Here is a 13,203-nt window from a genome sequence, read left to right on the forward strand (position 1 = left end):
TAAAAATCGAATACGTGCTTCCTGAAACAAGCTACAGAGAGTGCGAGAGAGAGAGAGAGAGAGAGAGAGAGAGAACATTCTCTTTGGCATAAGCGATAAGCTTTTAAAGAAGACCAAAAGCTATATAAATGTTTGCACGCTCGCAATTGATTATCAGCGTTAGACGTGATAATCGATTGAACTACGCTGCGCTGAAAGAGAAACCGAGACAAGAGAAACAACAATGACAAGTGTTTCTAACAAAATGGTATATATATATCAAATGAAAAATAACGTTAAAACAAATTTTATATCGCTCGCCGTTTTATTTATGTTCTTTCCTGTTCGACTCAATTAACATACATATGTAGTAACCTACCTGCGTATTTATACATAATGGTCGATACCCCTCGAATACATTTTGGTTGGGATTTTCAATAAAATCATTCTTTAACGTTTAAGTTTTATCCATTTTTAAAGAAAAGAAATAGGAATGGTCTAGTAAACCGAAAGGTCGAACAGATGTGAAAATCGTTTAGCAGAAATATCGAAGGAATATAGCTACATATTCACGCAGTACTTTCAACGTTGAACACTCGCCCGAGGGATAGTCGATCCTGTTTGCTCTTTTCAACGTTCCCGCAATCCCATCCAAGCTCTCTCTCTCTCTCTCTCTCTCTCTACATACAATTCTCGTAAAAGAGAAATAAGAAAGAAGAAATATGGAGCGCGGCGAGGTCGAGATACAGGAAAAGAGGAAGAGGTCGCAGCTGACAAAACGTTGCAACTGCAGAATCCGCACGTAGAAACTTTACACGTATCGGTGATACTAGGCTGGCGGTGTTGGGCGATACTCGCGAGAGTATTTCGCGTGCGTAATCAAGCAGTACCTCTGTCTCCGCCGGTGGCAATACATTTGTCCCGCGTATACGAGCTTAGTCAGTCGCCCGTGGGAAAAACGACCAAACATTTACTCTTGTTTATTGGAAAACTATTGTCGACTTTCGCGCACTAATAACGAGGCGAGAAAAAAACGCAATAATATTAAGCGATCTTTCTAATGCTCCTGTCGATATTGGGACGTATATTTCGAAATTCTTCTCTGATGTCGATCGAAACGAGTCATCGCTTTGCTAGAACGTCAGTCTCTGATATACTTGAATCGCGTGCATGTGCATCTATGTACATTGGTTATGTACACTCAGATCGCAAAGGATGTCTTTGGTAAACGGAAAGAAAGTCTATGTCATCGTCATATTTTTTTTCTGCGTCCTGCTTTTTAACCCTCCTTTTGATACTCCCTCTTCAAAGTAAACGTATAAGTTTATAAATAAGCGAGTTTGATTTATGTTTTCAATTGGGTCTTGCCTTCTATCTCTCTCTCTCTCTCTCTCTCTCTCTCTCTCTCTCTCTCTCTCTCTCTCTCTCTCTCTCTCTCTCTCTCTCTCAAGGTAGAATAAAGAGACTCGTAGAGAAAAGTTTTTTCTTTTCATCATCAAGTTTTCTCGTTCCCACTGATCATCCCCCTTTTCCTTCCTCTTAGCGATAAACGAATAAAAAAATAATTACTGACTCGTCTAGACGATCCCGTATTTGTTTTTATCGCCTTTTGTTATTTTCCCGTCCTAAAGAAAGCAGGTATGTGGAAAAATAAAAATGAAGAAGGATAAAAGGCGACAGGGTGACGAAGGAAAAAAAGAAAAAAGAAAAGAAAAAAGGTAAAGAAAATTCGTTACCCTCAAAGGTCCAACTACCAGCTACGATACAAAATAGCTCTCTTTAACTTGGTGCCGAGGAGACACGTGTTTTCGAGCATCACGATTAAGCGTTACCATGGGACAGGTTAGCTTCGGTGAAGAAGCACGAGGAAAAGACACATTTGTTCTACCGCCTCGAGCATAAACGAGATCACTCGCCTGACATTTGGCTAAAAAATAAATGCTGGCTCTCGTTGCATTACACCTAAGTACTTAAATGAGTTACGCTCGTAAAACATTTATTATTCTTATTAAAAATGAATGATTCTAGACGACTGTTATGCTTGTGGTGGAAGCGTAAGCGACTGGGAAAAGTGAGTCGAAATTAGAGTTCTTTTACATATAAATATAAATATCTACATATATGCGTAAACATTTCCGCGTGTCTGTTCACATACCCGTATATCCACTGACATTTTTATCTAGGATATTATTATGGCGCTGAATAAACGGAGAATGAAAGAGGAAAGGAGTAGTCGAGCGGCAAAGAGTAGAGCGAGAGAGAAAGAAATTTCTCCGAAAGAAAAAAGAACGTAAGGGAATAAAACATGGAATAGTCGGAGTATGGAAAGTCAAGTTCCGCACTGAAGCGCGTCAACCTTGTGTAAAGAGCGCGATGATACTTCTCATTTCTCTCTCTCTCTCTCTCTCTTTGTCTAGTTCGTATTCCTGAAACTGGAACGACGTGACTCGAGCTATCTACGAAATTGGACTAATAGTACGAAGAGATGCTACTTTTCTCTTCATTTTCCTACTTTTTATTCCCTTATTTCCATCTCTCTCTCTCTCTCTCTCTCTCTCCCTCTCTCTCTTTCTCTCCCGCATTTGCCTCTCTAGTGTAATTTAACGTTACCATTTCGGTCGATAAAGCTTCGCAAAATGCCAAGCTTGGAGATGAAAAAGGAGCAAGAACGTTGGCAGGAAATGTTTCAATTTCCAGAAGAAAAAGAAGCAACTGGTCCACCAAGGAGCTTAATTCGATGAATACCGATCGAAATCGATGACTTCATTCTCGGAAAAGACAAATGTCTCGTTAATTATTTCAAAGCTGTGAATAAATTGGCCCTCTCGTTAAGAAGAATTCCGGAACGGAAAATTTCCGAACGAGAGTGTTTCTCTATCTCTCGGTAACTTGAAAATTAATTTATGACGGCGTTGATGACGACGAGAGGACGTTCAAAAAAAAAAAATTACCTTTAGTTTCTCTTTATTTTCCCGTTTATGGAACGAGACTTCCGAAGTAAAAATATTTCAGTGCGATGACGACACGACCCTTCGGTAAATGAAATCTCATTCGAGATTAAGAAAAAGATAATTATATAAAAGATGAATGAATTTTGTCTGGGATACACTCGCCGAGTTCGCTCTCTTTCTTTTTGATTAATTCATTCGTGAAGCATATCTACTTATCTCCCACGAGTGTAACAGTTGCGAGTCTTACCGCGAATGGAAGTATACATTCTCCCGGTTCTTTTTCTTTCTCATGGACGGACCTCGAAGAAAAATCGATCTTATCGGACGTTCTAAATCCGTTCGAGTGTGCACACGAGTGTACACTTGCATCGTGTCGCACAGCATTATATCAGATTTTTCGCTGAATCGGAATTTATCCATCGCAGGTATCGAGATACGTGTGTTGGGCGATCTATACTTCGTAAAGGTACTTGATTCTCGATATGAATTTCGGAGAGAGAGAGAGAGAGAGAGAGAGAGAGAGAGAGAGAGAGAGAGAGATTCTGGCAAATGGAAGGTTCGATCATTGAAAAGAACCATCTTTCGTCGTCGTCATCGAATACATCTCAGTTCGATCTACTTATAAATACAAACGACAATATCACATTCGTCCTATATTGCAATTTACTTGGCCAAGCAAGCGTGTTATAAGATGGAGAATTGGAAACGATAAGAAAATAAAACTATATCTAGATACACACACATTTGCCCATCCCCATATAAAGGTATCGTATCGTTCGTGCAGGAGACTCGAAGGCAAAATGGCACAAGACGTCCTCCTCGTGGCACGTGGGTGGTATAAACGATACCAGGAGGTAGGAAAGAACCTATCTCGTCGTAAAATGTTTTTCAAAGTAAGCGAGGAAAAAAGGGGAGAAGAAACAGCAAGCGTGTCTCTGGTAAGAAAAACCGGATTCGCAAACTTGAAAATCGCGTTCTATGGCGCGTAAACGACGTTAACGAGCGTGCTCGCACACGCCTTACTCTTTTTCTTTCTCGATCTTGATATCGAGCCTTTTCCAAGAGATAAGAAGAAAGAAGAGAGAGAAAGAAAGAGAGAGAGACGGAGATAGAGAAAGAAAGAAATAAAGATATATAGGACAGACTAGTAGCACAAAGTAACCGAATCACATGGATTTTCTGAAAGCTTTTTCAATTCGACCAACGCGATATCAAAAGAGACCGAGGGAAGAGCATTTATCCGAACGAGACGGGCTCGTCCCAGAGAACATTCTGACTTTGATGTCATCCGCGAGAGCGATAGATTCAAAAGGGGATACCTCGTTTGGTGGTTCTATGTCGCATCGTGTTGTCGTCGCGTGGAAACTATGGAATGTATGGAACGACGGTATCGAAGAGAGAGAGAGAGAGAGAGAGAGATAGGAATCTCTCGTGCAATACAATGAAGCTTTCCCTCGATATAAAGATCATAGATGAAACCGGAAGAAATCACTCAAAGCTAAGAACCTCTCTTACTTATAAATACACATATCAAATTTCTTACGATGTACATTTTTTTTTCTTCCTTTTCTTTTTCCTTTTCTATACTCATTCCCGTATCCCTAAAAGCACGATAGCAAGTTCCGTAAAGAGGCATTTTACCTGTATCTATGTGTGTCGGATTTAGTCACATTATAAAAGAAATGTGGATATCGCAAGCCCCGAAACGAGATGCAAACCTTAAGCTCGTACAAAGTTTAACCGCCTTAATCGTCGAAGCTTTACTACCGGGAAAAACTCAGAACGTGCTACTCCTGGCACCACTGTCGCCTACTACTTCTTCTTCTTCTTCTTCTTTTACTACTACTACTACTACTACTACTATTACTACTACTTCTTCTTCTTCTTCTTCTTCTTCTATGTCCACTTAAGAGTTACAAAGTGAGGAAAAAGCGAGACGAGCGAGCGAGTCTATCGTGTTTGAATACATAATGCGAGTATTACGCTCGGTATCCGCCGGTCTCTCTTTACGCCGACAAAACGGAAACTTGTCACAATCGAAGTCCGATAACGACCCGAAAGAATTACGAATTCGTTTGAAAGTTTAACGTGAAAAATAATGAATAATTAATGAAGACAAGAGGTAATCCAACGTGTTAAAGTAGTACAACGCCGAAAATCGTGAAGGGGAAAAAGATAAAAGGAAAACGATCAAACGTGCAAACTGATGCGTATGACTCAATTAGCGAGTGATTTTCCCTTAAAAAAATAAGAGAGAACATTTCGTTTATTTATATCGTTAAAAATGGAAAACGGTTTAAACGGTGTTGTATGAACCATTCGCGGGGAAAGAAAAAAAAAAATGATAGAAAAAAAGGAAAAAGGAAGAAAAAAAGAAAAAAAAAAAAAAAAGCATAATTAGTTATCGCTATTGTGCTTCCCGCTATATGCCAACGTTCGTGTAGTTTAGCTCGAAACGAAATCGTTATTAATATACTACCTTTGCTGTATAATGGTTAATAGACCGCGAAAGTTTACTTCGGAAGCAGTGTTTGTGTCACCTGCCGATTCTCGCTTAACAGGGATACGTATAGTTATAGAGTTAATAGTATCGTATATCGTGCGAGGCGATATTTAAATATATAAAAATAGAATCCCACTCTTGACAGGCTCGATAAGGAAACGATCTTGTCGGAGCTCCGTTTCTTTTCTCGGCTATGACCTTCGAAAATGATTCGCGTTAGCTCAACGTTTAGCTCTCGAACTTATACTCGATACTTCGACGTCAAAGAAGAGTCTTTAAAATCGAACATAACTTTCTTTTGAATTTCCGAGTATTCTTCGATCGCTTTCGATCGACGCGACTGACCAAAAATTCATGAAGAACCGCGTTACCATGAAAAGACCTTCCCCGAAGCCATCATCTCTCTCTCTCTCTCTCTCTCTCTCTCTCTCTCTCTCGTGCTCATGAAAATCGCCTTAAAAGTACTGCCGAAAGGTCGAAGAAACGAGAAATAGAAAAGGAAGGAAAGAAGGAAGGAGAAGAAAATATCTTTAAAGGAAACGAGGAGAATTAGACGGAATTTCAAGTTTGACGGCGCAGGAGAATCGATGACCGTCCTCGAGCGTTATATCTATCGGATTGCGGTAGGTCGAGTAGATTTCTAACCGATATTCGGGGTGTCCGTACGGCATACCAAAGATCCGTTTTATCGAACTCCTGGCATCGGAACTTTACTAGGGTCTCGATCTCTCTTACTTCCTCCTTTGTCTCTCTGCTTCGCGTAAACCTCGGCGGAACAGGAAGCACCGGTATTTCGTACGATCCTTTCGAATTTCTCCATCGTCGTCTTTCTCGTTGAGTACATTCACGAGAGACACGAGGTAAACTGGTCAAACTCGTAGCCGTGGTTGTTCACGATCGGTCACCGCGGTATTTAAATTATTTAAGAGCACCCTCTTCTTCTACTTCCCTACTCCTCTATCTCTCCTCTTTCCACAGACTTCACCGATTAATTAATGGACGGTAATGTCTGCCGTAGCGTACCGTGGAAATTAGCTAACTCGAGTTAAGCGGCTAATTTGTCCTACCTCCTACACCTAACACCCTCTTCGGCCCTTCTTCTTCGCCCTTTTATTTTCACTTTGTTTCTTCGTCCCTCTTTCTTTTTTTTGTTCTCCACTACCCTTCTTAAAAAAAAAAAAAAAAAAAAACCATTACAATATATATATATATATATATATATCTCTTCGAGATAATCTAATCGTTCGTTTATTCGTTTAAAGGAATTAATATAAATCGGAAGTAGATCATCATACGCACGTCGGGCGACAGTGAAAAATTCTCGACGGTATTCTAGCCATTGTGCGGACAAAACGACGTGGATCATTATCTCGTAAATTCTAATCCTCCCTCTCTCTCTCTCTCTCTCTCGTCCTACCGGTTCCTCTTACCATTCGCTTATTGTTCCACCCACGCGTTTACGTAAATTCTCGTCGTCCATGACACTCGCTCGTTCCTCTTTCTCCTTTCACGAGAAAGAAAAACTACCCTCCGCCCGAGCCTCGTTTCTTTTACCGCTACTGTTACTGCTATAGCTTCCTCTTTCTTTTCCTTCTTCTTCTTATTATTATTCCTGACGAAATAAGGAAGTTGGGCGTGGGCGAGAAAATCGCGTCGACTTTGTGCTCCGAAAGGAAGAAAAAAAAAAAGAAAAGAAAAGGAAAAAAAAACCAAGCTTCGATTCTTCCAATCGCAAAGAAAACTTTATGTTTTCGCGAGGGTGCTGTTCGCATCATTGATTTCTCATTATTTTTTCTTATCTTAAAATTTCGAATAGCTCTCCATTTTTACTTAACACACGATATCTCTTGACTTCAAAAGTTACAAGAATTACAATTTAAAAATTTTTCGAAATATTCCGTCTGAAAACGTTTCGTACACGCACTTATTTTTTTTTCTTTTTTTTGTTCTCGTAAACGTCGTAAAACGACGACGAACTCTATCGAAAAATGGGAAAATATTTTTCATCCTTCTCTTAGATATCGTTTACTCTATACCCACGTTTTAGAAACTTCTATCTCAAATATTTTTTAATTCGTTCGAACGGATCTTTATATTTACGGATAAGTATGAAGTTTCGACCGACTTTATTTTCAATTCGAGGAAGAAAAAGCCTCAGGATATTTTCAAGTATGGAAGAGAGTGTAACGTATAATCCTACCCTCCGCCTCCCTCTCTCTTTTCTCTATCCCTCTCTTCTATTTTTCTCGCTATGATATTTTCTATTTTTCGACCTTTTTGGAAGGGCTTAAAGGGTCCACAACGTCATCTTTACGTCGTTCTTCGTGAAACTTGGCTGAAATTGCTACTCTCCTTCCATTCTCTCTCTCTCTCTCTCTCGCTTCCTTACCTTCTACTCGAATGTACGTACAAGAGAAAGAGCTCCCAAGACTTTTGTTCCCTCCTGCTTTTAAGTTCACCGATAATGTTCAGGAATACAAATGAAATTCTTTCCCTCGCGGCCATCTACGCGTGACACCTTCATGGAAAAGCTAGGGGATATATAGAGAAAAATTCGAAAGTGCACGTGGCGTAGGACGAATTAAAAATGAAAGAAGAAATAGGAAGGAAGAAGTAGGAAGGGGAGAAAAATCCAAGCCGATAGAATGGATGCGATCGTGCCGAGAATGGAAAAAATTCGAAAGATAACCTCCTCCTCCTTCCTATCGGAATCGAGTGCACCGTCTTTAAGAAAAAGACGACGATAATCCATAAAACGGAGAATGAAAAATTAAGATATAAATTCGATCGGGTGCAATGTCGCTTTGCGTTAATTATAAAAAAAAAAAAAAAAAAAAAAAAAAAAGAAACTATTAGGGGCAATCGCGATTAGAGCTCGAAAGATAAAAGTTTTTCTAGTCGATATCAATGTCAAGGCTATAAATGCTTCGACACGCTAGACGAAGGGTTGCGGGGAAAAAAAATACAAAGAGAAAAAAAACAAAGACAAGAGAAAAAAAGAGAGGTTCGACAACCTCTAACGACTACACGTAAAGTTGTGTCTACGTTCCACACGAGTCTACGTGATTCGCGTCACTTGTTATCGTCGATCAGTCCTTCGACTTGGCTTTTTTCACCTCCTTCTCCTTCTTTTTTCGGCTTTTAAAAATAACATCGTCTTTCATCAAGGCTTTACCCCCTTCGAACATCGGCCCTGTCAAGGCGACAAAAACTTTTCCATTAACGTAAGGCTCTAATGATAGGAAGAAATTGGTCGTTTGATATCATCTCCCTTTGATCCTTTGAAACCCTTCCTTCGATATCACTGCGATACTATTTCTCCTCGCTAAACATCGAAATCGAGACTGTTCCAAGTCCCCAATGATAATGCGCGTTCGAGATAAATTTGTTTTTCCATTTAAAGCGAATGAAGGTTCGCGAAATTACGTGATAACGTGGATTTAATAAAGTACCCCTGCATGATGTTATACTCCATTTCCTTTCGCACGAACACATATAGTCGAGCCATCGTTAATGGAGAATTATCATATAATGGGGGAGAGTTCAGCCAAATTTATCGATTTTACCTATTCAACAAATTTCAGATAGTACTTAACGAATGCGTGACGTATAAGAGCCATTCACAATGCAAGACAGACGGACAGAGGAAAGACATAGCAGAGACAGAGAGAGAGAGAGAGAGAGAGAGAGCATTATTAAATACGTATATCCCATTGAACGCACAAAGTTAACGATATTGTTGCGAATAGAATAATCGACGCTCCTTCAACGATCCTTTGAATTTCCTTAGAAATAAGGATTACAATCATTGATAATAATTACACTACGTGTTTTATACTTCTTTTCCTACCCTTTGACGAGAAACGTGACGTAAATAATACATGATAGCGGCGAATTCGACGGGATGTAGATCTCGTTTGTTCCTTCGAAATTAGGCCACTCTTATCAAGGTCACCGGATGCTTGCGTGAGCTTAATAATACTCTTTCGGTGCGGTATTTGCAACGCGTTGATTGCACGAAAAAAAAAAAAAAAAAGAAATAAAAAAGAAAAAAAGAAAAATAAAGAAAAAAGAAAAGAACAAAGGAAAAGAATTCAATTTCGTTGATATTATTTGGATAATAAAGCGAAAAGAAAAGTTTATCGATGGCAATGAAAGAAAGATAGAAAAGGGAACGTCTCGTCTTAAAAAGATAATAAAGGGTAAAGATATCTTCTACGGGGAATATGTTTCGGCGATCGAATTCCAACGTGCTACGAACTCCAAACGGTCTCGTTGAACGAAAGAGACTAGATAATGTAAAGTTAGCTGTCTATCGATTGTCCAACCGACCTAGTCGGCCATTGCTTCGAGAAGATATGGATATAAACGTAGAAACGTGATTAACGTTCGTTAACGTTTGTGTTAGGCGAATATATGTTACGCATATTTACATACCTAACGACAATAGACTTTACGTAAAGAGATATAGGAGAAAGACGATGACACGATTGATAAATTTTGAGGTGAAATACGACGACGGTGTATCGGTTTATGAATAAAGACGTAGTAGAAACTCGAGCGAAGACTTCTGTTTTTGTATACCCAATGTCTATTTATACAATTCCGTCGCGGACAGTATTGTAGATCAATCACGTAATCACAATGCTTCTTCTGCACGAATCGAGAACTCTAAAAATAACGAATTAGTAACTGCAACGAGAACTTCGATTCGTTCTCTAAACGAGAACAAGAAGATAGATAGAGAGAGAGAGAGAGAGAGAGAGAGCCAGAGATAAAAGGGGAAGGAGGAGAGAATCAATTCGAAGCTATAAGAATTTGTTTTCTTTCCCATAAATACCAAATCTTTTTTCTCCTCCTTTCTCACTTCTTTTTATTTTCTAAATGTCTATAATAAGGACAGTCTTTATCTTCGTCCTAATTTTAGTAGGAACCTAGCCCTTCGTGTTTTACGTCTCGAGGGAAGGATCGATAACGCAAACTTGCCAAGTAAGTTTATCAATGGCAATGAAAGAAAGATAGAAAAGGAAACGTCTCGTCTTAAACATCGCGTATCATGTTTGCGCATTTTCCATGACGAAACGTTTGACCTTTCTGATACTCTCTTGGCGGTAATAGTACTGATGATGATGGTGGTGGTAATAGTAGTAGAAACGCCAAAGGCAAACAACAGGTCATTGACCGTTACTGTACGCCAACGCATACGTGACGAATATGATTTTTCTCTCTGGTCGTTCGTTTCGAATGAAAAAATTAGATTCGTCATGGATTAAATCCGCGAAAATTTTTCGCTTAATTAAATCAAAATAAAACAAAGAAAAGGAAAGTACATCGAGGGGAAGAGGAAGAGGAGCGAAGAATGGGGGGGAGAGAGAGAGAGAGAGAGAGAGAGAGAACAAAAAAAAGAAAAGAAAATCGACGATACGTGATCGTGGTCTCTCTATCTACGTATCTTTTCATTAGCATCATCGTACTTTTCACACGACCACCTTTGGGAAGAATCTCGTGAATTTTTTAAATTTACACTCGATATATTTTTATCTTCTTTCTTTCTATCTTCATATATATATATATATATATATATATATATATCTGTGTGAGCTCCTCCTGGTTGAAGAAAGGCCGACTCATCCGTTACTCAGTTGTATATAGACATGAATGGAAAGAGCAGGAGCGACAACGATATCGTTCGAAAATGATATATGTATCTTTTGGCAGAGATGGGAACGGCCAACGAGAAGTTTTCGTGCAACGCGCGAGATCGCATGTAACCCTTTTACCGTTCGGAAATACTTCGTTTCCGTCGTCGTCTCGCTTACGTGATCGAGTATACACATACCCCCAGAGAAGAGCGGTTGGTCCTATTTTCTACGAACTTATATACTTACACACACAACACGCACACATACATACGTATGTATACGTACATACATACGTACGTATATATTCTAGGAATACGTCGGGTATCCGTTCGTGAGTCATGTTCGACCTATCTTCAACAGCTTTTGTCTCTGATCTCACACGATAGATACCCTTTCCCACCCTTTCGTGTTCGAGCATCAAGCGATTCTTTGGCTGATTTTAAGCGTCCTTATCCTACGAGCTTGTACGACATCAAGCCTGGACATTGCGATTTCTTAATGAAAATTCCTTATTAAATCGATCCCTTCGATGTAATCGGTCCTGTCAGAAAAAAAAAAAATATATATATATATATATGTATGTATGTATGTACGTATCAGTGTAACGATGAAAAGAAAATGCTGCGATAGCAAAAATTCCAAGATCGTTTCTTTTCACGATTTTCAAGTTAACAAAAAAAAAAATAAAAAGAATAAAAAAAAGGAACGTTCGTATCGTGCAAAATTGGCCGAACGGTTAGATCGTGTTCTTAAAAGTTCAGTCACGATCGAAACCAACGAAACGAATGTCTACGACGATACTGAGATAAAAAAGAAAACAACAAAAAGATTAATAGATACAAGTACGTTTTCTCTCGTTAATCTCTACAACATTTAAGGACGTACCATACGCCGAAGAAGATATCGCCTCGCGATAACTTTTGAATTATGCCTTGTAAAGGCATTAAAATTCACGTTGGATGATACTTTGTAACAACCGAGAAAATCTCTTTTTATTATTTATTTCGCGAACACATATACACGTAATCAAGTACGCGTATGTACACACGTATACAATACCGATGTCGACGAATATATGTACGTTAGAGGCGACACATTTTTTAGATACTGAGAGAAACCAGAGAAACATATTAGAGAGAGAGAGAGAGAGAGAGAGAGAGAGAGAGAGAAAGGAAGCTGAAGATACATAAAAAGACAGTGATACGTTTCTCCGTAAAAAGGATGAACTAGGGTTTGTGAGATAAAATGAGAGAGAAAAGTAGAACATTGAAGATCCATATAAAACACAATGATACGAGGGAGAAATGTCTAAAAATTCTTTTCTTTCTTTCCTTTTCTATTTTTCTCGCAATAAACCTATTACAAATTTTTCATTCTCGATTTTTGAAAAAGGGATTTCGACAATCAACGCGCGATTAAAAAGATCGTTGGTTCTGCTTAAAAAGAAGAATCATTCGATATGGTTAGACTTAGAGGGGTAAACGCGCAAAGAGACATCCTCGTAATTACAGCAACGGCCATTTGTTCCGAAAAGAATACCTCCATCAGGAGATTAAAAAGTCGCCGGACTTGGCGCGGCGCGCACAATGCAACCTAGCTATGTACGTACCATGCAATCCCATTGTAAATTACATCGTTTCATTGCACTCTACTAATTCCGCTATTCTCGGCAAAGCCACGTTGAAACAAAAGGGTGCAAAAAAAAAAAAAGAAAAAAAAAACGGAAAAAAAAATATATACATGTATATGTATATGTATAATTATTATCATTTCGATATATATTAAACTTGGCGATATAAACTTGGACGATGATTAATTTTTCGTAATCGTACGTAATGAGAAGGAAAAATTGAATATTTTTCTCGCGCAGAAACGCATTTTTACAAACTTATAGGGAAAACTCAATAGATCTTTTTCTACCATTCTCTCGTATACGCAATACGTCTGCACATACGGGCGTCGTAATATTCTCTATATGCTACCGAAAACATTTTCAGGAACGACAATACGAATGGTTTCGCGAGGATGGAAGATAGGTCAATTTGAATATCCAAATCCTTTCGAAATCACTTTCGTAAGGTTCTCGCGTCTGTCAACTGTATACGTCCTATCTATGAAGATGCGGCAG

At 38.9% G+C, this 13,203-nt stretch overlaps 1 protein-coding gene across 7 annotated transcripts in view; it reads right to left on the reverse strand.

Annotated features, from left to right (window-relative positions):
• Positions 1 to 13,203, reverse strand: part of LOC124422622 (octopamine receptor Oamb) — a 51,460-nt gene that overhangs the window by 29,241 nt on the left and 9,016 nt on the right. The window lies entirely within an intron of this gene.

Source organism: Vespa crabro, chromosome 1 (genome assembly GCF_910589235.1).
Source record: "Vespa crabro chromosome 1, iyVesCrab1.2, whole genome shotgun sequence".
NCBI lineage: Eukaryota > Metazoa > Arthropoda > Insecta > Hymenoptera > Vespidae > Vespa > Vespa crabro.